Genomic DNA, 15,240 nt, shown 5'->3' with positions numbered 1-15,240 from the left:
TTTAGGCAATAATGCCATTTATTTTCTACAATAAAATATAACTCTTTAGGCATTGTATTATCAAGTTCAAGTGGAGTATTCTTCAACTTGCCCATCATAGTGTACACTGACTCTTCCACTATGTTTTTTCTCTTCTCTACTTAACTTATCAAAACCAATACTTTTCAATCCATAAAAGTCAACATTATCTCTTATATTGTCACAAATATTCTCTAGATCAGACTTAGTGGTGTGACTTACCACTCTAAACTAGCTATTATCATGTGATTCAGTTCTCTCCTCATCTAATTCTAGAGGTGCCACATATTTTCTCCTCTTTTTCTATGTTGGTCCTCCCTATTCTATGGCTTTCTTCTTTTCTTGTTCTTTGGCCACCTTTGTTGTAGCCCTTGTATCTACCCTAGTTGTAGGTTTAGCTGGACTGGGCTTTGCAGCTTTCTTTTTGCCTTTAGGCTAGGCAACAGGCTATTTCTATGCTTTCCTCTTCTTAGGCTTTGCCTTAGGTGCTTCCTCAATTTTCTCTTCCTCGTCAACACCTTCTTCTTTTTTAGCATCTTCACCCATGCCTTGGGTTAGTACTAGTGTCCTTGCCCTTGTTCTTGTTCTTGTTCTTCTTCTGCCTCTATTGAGCCTTCCCCAAACTTTGCTTTTAGCTTCTTCACTAATTTGTCCTTTTTCTTTAGTGCTAAAGCAGTCTTTAACTCCATATCCACTTTGGACCTAACAACATCATATGTGCCAAAGTGTTGGGCACTTTTGTCTACTTCTTCTACAAGTAGAGCTATTATTGCTATAGATGCTTCATCAATATTTATCTCATATCCAAGTGGTCTAAGCTATCTTACCCTTGGTATGGCTGCTTGGATGCAGGTATAGTCAAAGTCAACAAGAAAACAAATGTCATTTATATGTTGCTCCACAAGTGAGACTAGAATCCTAAGTCTCTATTTCATTGATTTCATAAAATCTTCAAAGTAGTTGGTCATGAGTGTCTCAAAATTTGCCCCCATTTGTTCAATGTATTCATTTACCTAGGCTACTATGGACCTATTTGTCTTCTAGCTAACCTTTCCAAATGAAGGAAATTCATTTTGTACATAAAATAATATATATATCAAAATTACTCCAAACTTACATTGAGCTCTCTTTGTTCTCCTTATAGCTCCCAAATTCTCATTAATCTATTGTAGTTGCAATTCAACTAGATCATAAGTATGATCCTTCTTAAAAAAATTGTAACCAACATCCACTACAATACAAGGTACACAGTTGAGTCGGCTTGACTAGTAAAATTTATGAGATATGACTCTAAGGACAAATTCCACAAGAGGATCCTTGATGGTATCAATTGTCATGCCTCACTTGTTCCATTTTTCTTTGGTGTTTATCTCTATAGCTTCTTTGGAATCACTTTTGAGGGTTTTAGGCTGATCTAGGGTTGGGAACCTGGTTACCCTATGGATAATCCTTTTTGATATTTTAACCATTCCATTCTCCAATCATAGGCTTCAATGATGTATCCTAATGAGTAAAATTCTTATCCATTTAGTCTTAAAAATAGTAGGGAAATCTAGGGCATGGGTTAAGCCCTTCGTTTCAATGATTTGAAACTCTTCCTTCAAGACTCCATTTTTACACAACTTGTTGTATGCTTCCCTAATTTCCATGTCTCCTATAGCACCAATCTTATAGTTATAGCATCTCCTAACATCTTGAGCCATTATAACCTTAGGAGGAATTATGGATAAGGCTTTGACAAGGTCATTTTTATATGCAACTTCAAGGATAGGCCAAAAGTCAGGCTGTTTAACTTTGTTTGACACCAACTAAACTTCAAATGGCTCATTTTCCTAAGGTTTTCTAGAATTGGAGGCCATTTGTCCAATCTTTCAACACAAAGAAATTTTGAAACTGCACAGCTTAGCACAAGTATAAATACCTTCAATTCAAAGAATTTGTGCTAAATCTAGGTTGAAATCAACTCAAATACTCCAAACTCTACTTTGAAGTCATTCTATGATCTTCTCATCTTTTTCTCTTTGCTTACGATGGTGAAAAATGATTCAAAATGTGATCATATACCCTAGGTTTCATAGAATTTAATGCTTAGTGCATTTACAACTATCCACTTAGCTCTTTAAACAATTATGCTTTACTCGGTTTCCATTATCTTTCCAACACTTAACATACACTAGAGTTTTCCTTACTCAACTTCAATATGAATTTCCATTTGCTCAACATTCACTGCTAACTCGGCTACAACTAATCACTTGGCTTCTACTAATTTTGGCAGACAACTCGGCATGTACTAGGATCTCACTCGACATCTAAGGGCAACTTTTCTTACTCAACAACACTTGTGAAAACTTGAAGTTTTAACTTTGCATCTTTATTCATGCTGATCTATCCTTTTCACTATTTACTTGTCTAGAAAATAATGTATGATAAAGCATTGTATATCAATTCCACATACCTTCTTTTGCTTAGTTGGATGAAGTGTAATCACTTGACCTTTAGGGTGAAGTGATCTATCCATTGGATGTGCTACTTTCATCTTTCTTCTTCCATGTTTTATTCATTTTTCCTATGATTTGTCAACATCAACTTTACCTTTTCCTTTGTTGAACTCTTCATTGGGTTCCTTTGAGCTAGTTGGGAAATTTTTGCTAATGTGTCCAATCTTTAGACAACTAAAGAAAGTGGTTTGGCTCAACCATCTACTATAGCTTCCACTAAAATGTGTCCATACTCTTGACAGTAGTGATAGCCATACCTAGTATTGTAGTCTCAATTGTAGTGATGTCCATGGCTATTTGTATTTGGTTGATTTGGTGTCCACATAGGCTTTGATCTACATTCAAAAGCTCTATGTCCATACTTCTTGTGATTGTAGCAGTGACCTTCAAATTTTTCGGTCCTAATAGTTCTAGTCCTACACTCATTTGTCTAATGACCTTGTTTATTGCACTTGTGACAGTGACTCAGGTTTTTAGGTTTGTAATGCTGATTGGCATTCTTGCTCGTACACACATTAGAGGTATGTCCCTTTTTACCACAAAAATGACAAATGAGTTTTGTGTTCTTACCTTTGTTATTTCTTTCTTTTGCTGTCTTGGATGACTCTCCTTCTTTAGTGCTAGGGTATCCTAGTCCTACAGTGTCATTGCTAGATCTTAGTGATTTTAGTAGCTATTCAAAGTACTTGATAGCTTTGTTAGGTTTGTTAAATCTATCTGAAATTTCCTTCTCCCTTCTCAAATCATTTTGTAGTTGTTCATTTTGCATCTTCAGTGTGGAGATCTCAATGTCCTTGATATTTAGCTCATGATGAGCATACATCATCTAGCTTAGGGTGTCTAGTTGCATATTGGAAATTCTTGCAAGCTTAGTTGACTTTTCCTCTAGTCTATTGGCAAGGTTTCCCTTTTCATCTTCTATCATAGTTTTATCATCAATAGCTCTCTTCTTCTATTCAGTCACTTCATAGAGCATCATGGCTTGTGATTCTAGTTCAATCTTGAGAGTTCTGATCTCTTTTGCTTGAGCTCTATTTTTGTCCATCAGGTCTAAAATTGCTACATCAAATTCCTTAGAATTTTTTGGCAAATACTTTTGAGGTGTCAATCTCCTTGTACTGTGTATCATTTTTTGTTATGGCAATTTCTTTTCTTTTCTTTAGGGATTTCCTCAATTCTACCCTAGCTACTTCCAAAGAATGTTGAATGAGGTGTATCTCAATCTCCTAATTCTCTATAATCTTTCCAAACTTGTAGACCTCCATTGCAAGATATTTTCTTCAAGCTGTAAGTCTTCACCTTCTAAGAACTAGGCTCTGATACCAATTGTTGGAATTCACAATTGGGAAGGATACTTTGAGGGTGGGTGGGGGTGGTGGTGAATTAGAAGTACAAAACTTTAACCTCTAAATTTTTTTAATTGAAATCAATCACATGCATCTAACACATCTAATTATCATAAAAGTAAAGGCATGCATGAAAATAGATAACACAAGATTTGATCACCCAGAAACCCTCCAAAATGAGAAGGTAAAAATAGGGTGGGGATGACACCCACAACTTATCATGACAACAATATGTAACTTGTCAAGGTTACAATGTTTGACCATCATCAATGATTTTCCCTGTGAAAGGCCTACCCTATTAAAGGCTCAACATTCTATTAAAAGTGACCTATCTAAAGGATTTACAAACATTCACTTGGAATGTCACCCTGTTAAAGGATTTACAATATGGTTTTAAACCAACCTATCTTCATAGGATTTTCATTCTTCTAATACAATGGCTAGAAAGTATAGTAGAATGTGATGACCTAATAACTTATAATCCTCAATTGTTGATTTCAAATCCTTCTTTTTCCAATCTAATCCCATCCTTGTTGATCTAATATAACTCTATTCATAGTGCTGATACTCTGTCCTAAACAACTTGATTATGCAATGTTGTTCTTCCTCTAAGTCTTTACACGCCTTAAAAATTCCTTCAAAACTTTGCTAGCATTCTCTCCTTGCATGTGTTCTCTACTCAATCATGAATTATATATTTTTGACCTCCTTATAAAGATCTCATGGCTTAGGGTTTTGTATGAATCTATGATTGAGATTCATCCATCTTTCCCACTCAATTCTTTTGATTTTTTTGATTGGTTTCATGTTGATTTCATAGGAAATGTAATAGATTCAATCTTATCTTTTAGATCCTTTGAGATTTGTCTTGAGTTAGCTCAAAAATAGTTTACATCTTAGTTTGTAAGGGCACAAACTTCTATGCTAATTTTGTGTTACTTGACACTTATTGATTGCTAATGCTCAGCACATATAGAAATTTTCTCTTGCTCGACACCTATAGTAACTCTATCTTGCTTGACACCTATAGTTTTCTTAGCACATATACCGGCTCAGCATCAATTGTCACTCAACTCTTGAAACTAGCTCGACACTATCTATCTGCTCGATATCTATTGTGACTCGGCACCTATTAAGCTTCTAGCTTGGCACATACTATAGTTTGACATCTATATTATACTTGTCATCAACTTAAATTTTTTTTAAGTGTGTTGACACTCAATTGTCAAAACCAATCTGAGACCAATAGAGGCTTCTGCAAGGGAATGAGCTTTTTGATTATGATATTTACAAAGAAGTAGAAATTTCTTCTTCAAATCCTTACACTCAACTCTTCACTAAAGTTATTCTTCAATTCCTTGGATATGCAATTTTATCTCCTTGGAAAAATGTATTTGATCCTTCTAGTTGGGAACAATTGATTGTTCATTTTATTGCACCTAATATGATGACAGTTCTATAGTAATTTGTAATCAACCCAACTAATCAAAAATAGGACCCATTTAACTAGGTTATGTCTAGTTTCTTTCTAAAAATATCTGCTATAGTATGTTTTTTTAATATCTCTTGCGAACTCTACCCATTTTTCCCAATCTGCATTATTTTTGTGTAGGATCTTGAGATAAGTCACTTAGCATAGGTTGAGAGATTTTTATTGTCTTATTATTTGGATTTTGGAATATGTATACAACTAGATCAATTTTTCTTTTTTGCTAAGATGTAATAAGAACCTTAAAAATGATCTCTAAATATACATGTTTAAAAGGAAATATAAAGAGATACCTATTTAGTAGTAAAATAAATGAACATTTACATAGCTCCCTTGTAGAAAATTGCAAAGGTAGGGCACCACAATGAAATCACAGAGCAAAGGAATGACACAACAATGAAATTACAAAGTAAGGGCATAGAGATCACAAGGGTGCAAGGCAACAAAACTATACAACAAGGGCATGACAATGAAATCACAATGCAAGGGCATGAAAATGAAATACATAGATCATAAGGGCACAGAAACAAAATCATAGATCAAGGGCACGTTGAAAAAATGTAGAGATCACAACAACAAAATCACAAAGCAAGGACATGAAAATGAAATGCAGAGATCACTACAACAAAATGCACCAGTCACAAGGGCAGAACAATGTTTTGAGCTCTCCTTCCTCATTTGGAGCTCTCCACCCTCTTTTGCGTGTAACTCTCCCCATTTAAAAAAGATTGGGAATGATTTATGTTGTGTTTTATTTTTTTTGTTTATACTAATGGGGGAGTCACAATTACAACTCCAACATTGGTATTGGAATGACATTGGGGATAATTTCAAAAAAAAACATGAAAATCACTACAAATTACACCACCGTTGCAAATTTCCATTGCAATTTGACCCCAAATGTTCTAGTGTAATATGATTACATTCCTCCTATCAAACCACTTTTTCCTTATACTACATTAATTCCAAACTTTAATCCTTAAGCTTTTTGTCAATTTCATCATCATCCTAGACATGATACTGAAGCCTAGTGTGGTTCCTCTTACTAGCATAGATTCTCATAGTATGGCTCCTCCTAGTAGGTCTCATTTTATTGGAAACTATGATTAGAATTTTTTTTATGTTGTCGTTGATGTCAAACCGACTAGAGAGATATTTACTAACATTGTAGAGTGCCATATCTATTGATTGATGAAGAGGATTTGAAAAGAGACATAACTAAATGATCTAGTGATGTTGTTGAGTGACGATGATCAAGTATGATGGATTGAAAAAAGGCATTTAACCAGTTGGTTTTTGACTAGATGATGTACTGTTCAATCATCCTATGAAGTATAGAAGTATTGAGTTAAATATAAGTAAAGCCTATTAAAATGTAGTTATGGCCAAGAAAATTTAGCCAAGAAAAGTTAAGTAAAGTTAGCCAAGAAAATAATATTAGTTGAGTGGTAGTTATGACCAAGAAACTTGAAGAAGAAAAGTATATAAGTGACCGAGTTTAGTGATGAGAAAGTAAGCCAGTGGAAGTTGAGTGAGATAGAACAATAGTGATTGAGCTATATAGTGTTGGCCGAGTGCCAACAAAAGCTATAATTTAGGAAAGAATCAAGTTTGAGGCCGACATAGTTAAATTTTTGGATTAGTCAAAGCGTGTGGATGATAAGAATTGATTAGCTAGAGTATGTAATGCATGAATTGAGTTTGTTATGAGATCAATGGAAAGGATTTAAATTGATTTTTCTAGAAGTATCAAGAAAGGAGAAGAATAAAAAGATGGATAAATTAAATGGATCTAACGTAACCCTAATATCTACAGTGATATTTAAGAAAAAAAATATCAAAGATGCCTATTTAAGTAGGCATAAGAGATATTTTATAAATTTGGTTCATTATTGTTTGACAATCTTAAGGAGAATCTATGAAGAATATAGTAGCAAAAGACAAGTTAAGAGATTGGTGAAGAGTGGTTTCTTGAAAGGTTGTCAAGCATACCAATGATGGAGATATTAATGAAGTCTAGTCAATGAACCCACAAATGAGTTGAATGGAGATTTGAATTTGCAAAGTGATTTATATTTTACTAATCAAACATGCTATTACTTTCTAACCATTATGGCTATCAAAATCCTTTAATCAAGGTTGACCTAATAGTAATTTTTAAAATCCTTTAATCAAGGTGACATTCTATTGGAATAACCAAAAGTCCTCTAACTAGGCCACTCCTAATAGGGTGATTAAATATTTTAACATGGTCACATTTAACAGAATGTTTTGTAACCTTTAATAGGATTGGATCTTTACCGAGGTCACTTTAGAAGAGTGAAAAGTGGTAGCATGTTACTTGGTAGTTTTTTCAAAATTAGTTCTCCATGTTAAATACTGGTTTGATTTATGTGTGAAGTTTATTTGTGTGATACATTCTATTTACTATTTTATGTTAAGTTGTTAGTCAACATATACTAAACAAAGAGTTAAGTAATGAATAAAATATTATGTTTTTGATGATGTACTATATGAATTGAGTGATTTAATGAGATTGTTTGAGTTGTTTGAAGTTAGTGAATGTTCAAGACCTAAGAATAACTAATTCACCTCCCCTCTCAACTATTCTAATTATTCTAACAATTAGTATTAGACCATTTGGTGCTTGGAAGGAAAGTTTGAAGGGCTTGAGATAAAGATCAATATGTATAAGAGAGAGGTACTTAAGTTGAACAAGAAGAACTTCCTAGGATGGCAACAAGTGATGAAGCATCTATCTAGAGTTGGAGATTTTGTATTGTACTACCAAGAGAATGAATACATTGAAGTTCCTAGACCCACGAATGTTGAACAATTGAAAGAGAAGAAAGAGCATAATCAAATGATGATATATCTAGCATCTTTTCTAAGCCATGCTAAATTTGATGATGTGAAGGAATGTAATAATACAAAGAAAATGTGGGAAAAGTTGACACAAGTCCATGGAGGAGACAAAAATGTGTTGAAAGGTAAGGAAGAAATTTTGAGAGGCAAATTTGATGACATGAGAATGAAAGAAGGTAAAACTATTGCTCAATATTGTAGCTAAATCAAGGAGGTTGTGAATGCTATTAGAGGAGCTAGAGGCATCATATTTGATGAGACTGTGATAAGTAAGGTATTGAGAATTTTACTTCCTACCTATACAATTAGAGTATTTGCAATTCAAGAATTGAGGTGTAAACCTGGTAATGATATGGCCTTGGATAGTCTAATTGGTAGACTTACTACATTTGAGTTGTCAAATTTTGATAATTATTCCCCTACTAGTATTGAATGTGCTTTCAAGTCTCAACTAACCCTTGATGGGTTTAAGAGAAATAAGACAAGTATAAATATGGAAAATGATAGTGAATTAGATGATGATCTTGAAGCATTATTGGTAAGAAGCCTACCAATAGGAAAAGGAAAATACAAAGGTAAACTCGTTATCATCTATTTTACATGTAACAAAGTTGGTCATATTGTTGCAAGACATTTTGACAAAGATGAGAATAAATAAGGGAGGATTAAAAATATGTATGAAAAAGAGAAAGAAGAGACAACCTAGATAACAAAAACTACAAAGGAAAATGTAAGAAATCCTATTATATTGCGGAAGAAGATAGTTATGATAGTGTTTCTAAAGAAAATCATGAAGAAGTTGTTAGTATTATAAATAAAGATGAATTTTATTAAGATGAGAATATTGCATTGATTTCACATGTAGATAAGAATAACAAATGGATATTTGATAAAGGTTATTCACATCAGATGACTGGTGAAATGAGTAAGTTTGAAAAGTTAAACCATTATAATGGAAGTAGTGTTAAGTTTGGAAATGAAGTGCCATGTTTTGTAAAAGGTAACAGATCAATTATACTAAATGAAAAGATCAAACATGAAAATACACATTGGGTGATGGTTTAAAATATAACTTGTTAAGTGTGGCATTGTTGAACAATGTAGGGTATTGAGTTGAATTCCGAAACAAAGGTAAAGATCTATGATGCTACTAGCAAACTAATTGGAAGTGGTGATCAAACAAAAGGTAACTTGTTCTATCTAGACCTCTCTAAAGATAATTGTCTATTTTTACAATTTGAAGATATTTGGTTAGAGAATAAGAGGCTATGTCATGTAAACTTTGAAAATTTGATAAGCAATAGTATGATAAAAAAGAGTAAGAGGATTACCAAGATTGAGAAAACCTAATAAAGTGACATGTAAACAATGTTAATTGGGTAAAATGACAAAGTCTAGTTTGAAGAGAAAGGCTCATTATTCTAATGATATTATGGTGATAAATACTTTATACTAATTATTGATAACTTTTCCAGAATGATGATTGTGATATTTCTTTTTAAAAAATCAAATGCATTTCAAATGTTTTAGTGGTATTTGGATAGAGTTGCAAAAGAAACAAGAAAAGTCTAAAGTACACTAGATCAAATAGAAGAGGTGAATTCATATAAGATGAGTTCAACATATTCTTCAATGCCAAAAGAATCATGAGACAAATGAGTTCTCCTAGAACAACATCACATAATAGAATAGCTAAAAGAAGGAATATATCAATAATGGATTGTGCAAGGACATTGATGATGGAGAATAAAGTTTCACAAAAGTATTGGAGAGAAGTTGTAAGTATTGCAGTGTATACTCTGAGCCAAGTTCATGTGAAGAAAGGAACAAACAAAAAACCTTTTGAACAAAGGTATGGCTATGCACCTAATGCCAATTATTTCAAAAATTTTGGAAGCAAATGTCACATATTAAAATATACAAGGAATCAAAAAAATGATGAAAAAAGTGATGAAGGCATACTTCTAGGATATTCGACTAAAAATAAAGCATATAAGTGTTTGAACTCTAATAATCAAAAAATTGTAAAAAGTGCAAATGTTAGAGTTGATGAATTTATAGAAAAAAATGAGGAATGCAAGAAAGATCCTGAAGACTAAAACCATTTTTTCTATGTATATGAAGGTGAACCTAGCACCTTAGCTAAACAATAGAAAGAGGCTACCGAGCATCAACACCTAGGCACTGCTAAGATTCCACTAAGAGCTCTATCCAACATCAAAAGACTATTGGGCATCATGCTATAGGAGCCAAATCATAGACAATAAAGGCCAAACATCAGAGGGAGGAGGTCAAAAAATAGACAGACCATGCTAAGTTGCAACTAGGGATACTTGTAGAAGAAGAGAAAGAAGAACCATGTGAACCACAATAAGAAGAAGGAAGATTTAAATCTGTCTTAACAAAGTATAAAAGGAGGAATAATACACCAAACCAAATCATTGAAAGAAAGGACTTAGGAGTCACAACAAGAACTAAGTTAAAGAATGATACATGTTTACTATGTGAAGTTGAACCTAAATTAGTTAAATATGCTTTGGAGAATGAGGATTGGATTAAGGCAATGAATGAAAAATTTGATCAAATAGAGAAGAACAAGACATGGACATTGGTACCCAGTCACATGGAACAAGGTAAGACTAGTTTGTAAGGGATATGCACAAGATGAGGGAGTTGAATATGGTGATATATTTTCCCTAGTTGTAAGGTACTCTACTTTCATATTCTTCTTACAAAGGATTCAAGGTATATCAAACAAATGTCAAATATGTATTTTTGAATTGAATCTTAGAAGAAGAAGTTTACATTGATCAACCTGAAGGATTTATTGATCCCAGCAAGAGGAATATGGTATGTAAACTACACAAACCTTTGTATGGTTTGAAGCAAGCCCCCAAAGGATGGTATGAAAGGTTACACCCTTATTTGGTAAAAAATGGTTTTGCAAGAACTAATGACAATAGCAATCTTTACCTAAAAAATGAATTTGAGAACACGATATTGCTATCTAAAATTTTTTTGATGATATCATATTTGGAGGATATGATATGTTGTGTAAGTCATTTGCTAATGAGATGAAAAACGAACTTGAAATGTCAATGTTTGGTAACATCAAGTTCTTTGTTGGATCACAAGTTTATCAAATGAAGAAATATATTTATATTACTCAATAAAAGTATATGAAAGAGATATTGAAGACTTTTAGAATGGAGGATTCAAGACCAATTGGAACACCTATGGTTACTGGTCATAAGTTGTCAAAGAATGATGATTCAATTGAGGTGATTCAAACATAATACAGGGAAAACATTGGAAAAATGCAATATGTTGTACATGGAAAATGATGTAGGAGCATCTTGGGTCTAAGAGAAATCTTGCATCACCCAAAAATATTTTCTTTTCAGTCTTTTCTATTTTAATAAGGACTAGTACACATGGTGGTTACTATTTACATGAACTTGCTATTTTTAATAAGTTTGTCATACGATTTTAAAATGTTCTCATTTTATACACAAAGGTTCATTTTAGAGTTATAAGCCTACCATAAAAATCTCATCACTCCAACTTAAGTATCAAAGAAGTTATTGCAGATGTTCAGTGGAAAAATTTGTAAAAAAATCTTTTGGTTCACCATTGGAGGCCTTAGATTGCCTAGATGAGGTTCAAAAATTCAATGGAAGGGCACTTATGCAATTCCAATCCTGTAGATCATGAGCTGGCATTTCTGAAAAGTAGTTATGATAGCCAACTGGAGCAATGGTTTGAGAGCTACAATCTTCAAAAGTTGGGCTACTGAAATTTCTAAAATAATTTGTCAAAGATATATTTAGCTGATTCTATATGTATTGTTAGGGTCTATCGGCCCTAGGTATTAAGTTTGATCATCTAGAACCTTCTTGAGTGGCATAAAATTCCCTATTTAAGAAAGACTCAAACATTGTCTAGGACAACTATGGGTGGTAGTTCGTAACTTAGTCTTGTAGATTACTGTAATGAAGGCACCCATGTGGGTTAGCATATTGTACTTGTGAATTCTATAATTCTACATTTATGGCACAAATAAGAAGTCTATATTTTGTTCTTGCAATTGTTGTTGTTTCTTTGTTTCTATTATAGTTTATGGTATTAAGGGGAGAACCCTTCATCAAGTGGTATCAGAGCCAAGTTCTTGAGTGTTTAAAAAAATCACTGACTTTGAGGTAGTTTGCACCAGGACTATGGTTTGGGTTGAGTGTGTAGATAGATCGCTAATTGTGAGGCAGTTTGCACTAGGGTTTCAGTCAAAGCGTGAAAATGCCTCCACAAAGAGAGCATGGTAGAAGAGCTATAGGTGTTACACCTAAGGGTTTCCAAGCCCTCTAAAGATAAATGCAAGCATTGGAAGAAAAAATGCATAGAGGAATAAATCATCCTATAAGAGATGAAAGCAAGGATGAGGAAAAAGTAGAAGAAAATGTCGAAGCAAAGCCAGTTCTAAACCCAAAGGAAGAAAGGCTTTTGAGGGCCATCTCCAAGATTGGAAAAAGACCTAAGTTTTAAGTTCTCACATTTTTGGGAAATCTTAACCCAGAAGAGTTGATTGATTGCATCAATGAACTAGAGGAGTACTTTGAGTATGAATATATTGATGATCCTGACAGGGTCAAGTTTGCGAAGGCAAAATTGAAGGGACATGCAAAGATCTGGTGGTAAGAGGTTCAATTGGAGCAAAATAGAAAGGGAAAGGAAAAAATCACAAGATGGGATCAGATGATAGCTAAACTGAAGTGACAATTCATTCTCATAGATTATGAGTTTGATTTGTTGAAGAAAATACAAGGGTTGAAGCAAGATAAAAAAAATTGTTCAAGAGTATATCAAAGAATTCTACCAAGTTCTTATTAGAACTAGCCATGCAAAAGCTAATGAGGAGAAAGTGGCCCATTATCTTAATGGGTTAAGGCCAAGTATTTAAGATGAGCTAAGTATAGTTCAAATGAACAATATTGAGGAGGCATACCAGTTTGCCCTAAGAGTTGAGGAGAAACTGAACAAGAAGCTTGACAAAAAAAATAGTAGAAGAGGTTGTGGTGGAAGATTTGACAGACGATCTTATGGAGGCCATAATGATGATCAAAAGAACAAGGATGAGGCTAGAAGTAGTAGTCATAATTAGAGGGGAAATAATTCCAATTATTTCCATGATCAAAACAATAAAGATTAGAGAGGAAGAGGTAGAGGACAAGGATCTAGAATAGGAGGCTTTTGTGGGAAATGTTTTCACTGCAGAGAAGAAGGGAATAGAGCATTTGAATGTACCCAACACCAAGAAAGGATAGATCAAAGAAAAAATGGCTAGGCAAGAGTTGCACATGTTGATGAAGTTGCTAGATCATCGCATTCTGAAGATGCTAAAAGAGGAGAAGTCCTAGTTAATAGAAGAGTCCTACTGAGTGGTGAGAATGAACTTGATCAAAGAAGGAGCTTGTTTCACACAAGGTGTAGATGTGAAGATAAGTGTTGTGATGTGATCATTAATAATAGAAGTACTAACAATATGATGTCAAAAATGATGGTCACCAAGTTGAAGTTGAAGAGACATAAACAACCACATCCATACCATATTTCTTGGGTGCAAGATGACCAAAAGGTCATAGTCAATGAGTAGTGCTCAGTGAAGTTTAAGATTGGAAGCTACTAGGATGAGGTACTTTGTGATATCTATTGTCACTTAGATTTGCACCCTTGTCCAAGGCCTATGCACTAGGACAACCTAGTGAAACATGGAAACAACCTCCAAGCTGTGGGACTTGAACTATGAGGTTGAGTCTCTGGAGAAGGCCAGCTTCCTCTTATTATCAGGGTGCACCTAACTACTCTTGGAGAGGAAAAGGGAGAAGGAGAGCATGAAAGAAAATCTACCTAGTCTAATCTAAAGAGGTGATGCACCAAAATAGAGTGTTCAGACCAATCCCTGCCCATATATGCACTATTGAATTAGAATGAAACTAAGGATATACACATCTAGATTTTCTTTGATCTAATAACCACATATAGATCAGAAAACCAAGATGAATAACACAAGGAAAGAGGTTCACTTATATATCATTCATAGGCCAGTAGAGATACAGTCATGCAGATTACAGATTTTCACAAAACAATGGTGAAGGCAAAGATTTCTTGCACTTTCATACCAATGGTTGAAGGAGATAAGTGGAGAATCATACAATTTAGAGGCATAGGGGAATTTACACTAGAATTGCAGAGCAACAACAGAGAAAAGTCAGAGAAAGGTTGACTTTAACAAAATTTACAAAAGTTGCCTTTATAGTTCAGGCATAACTGAGATCTCTTCCAGCTGAAGTTACCTCATAGCTATTTGCCATTAAGTTCTACAGAGGACAATCAAGGGGAAATCTGATCTGGATGTGGATCCAGACATAATTATTTGGAACAAGGCCTTGAGAAGACCAAAATGGTGCCATAACTACGCTTTGACCTAGTAGATGGATCAAAAGATGGGCGGTGGAGTGTTCTTCTCATTTTTCATTCATTTTTTGGTAGTTGGAATCGATCATGAAGATCAGATCGCGCAACAAAACCGATTACCCTCATTTTTGTTTTATGAATTAGCAGAGTCAGCGAGTCAACCTATTTCTGTAAGCAGGATGGACCATGTGGGCCAACAACCTCTTTTTATTTTGCCACTTCACAGAAGTCCTACATAGTTGACCATCTCTTATCACTAACCGTGCCAACTCCTCCAACTCCAGCTGCGACGGTTACACTAACTGCCAGCCATTAACTGTCAACCTTGGCCGAGCCAGCAAGACACGTGTCATCAAGGCACTATGTTGCTATGGTTAAAATTCTCATAGTTATCCATAGCGAGATAACGCCTGCCATAGATCTGCCTTAATCTGATGATCGTGAAGACTTGTCATATTTTGCACTTTGCTTTTCAACTTCTGGGCTCGCGAAATGCTGTCAGCACACCTAGCATCATCCTTTAGGTTCACGAGATAACACGAGCCCACCTGACATG

This window comes from Cupressus sempervirens, chromosome 5 (genome assembly GCF_028749045.1).
Source record: "Cupressus sempervirens isolate cs-2001-9-10 chromosome 5, ASM2874904v1, whole genome shotgun sequence".
Classification (NCBI taxonomy): Eukaryota; Viridiplantae; Streptophyta; class Pinopsida; order Cupressales; family Cupressaceae; genus Cupressus; species Cupressus sempervirens.
This window is presented reverse-complemented; position numbering follows the sequence as displayed.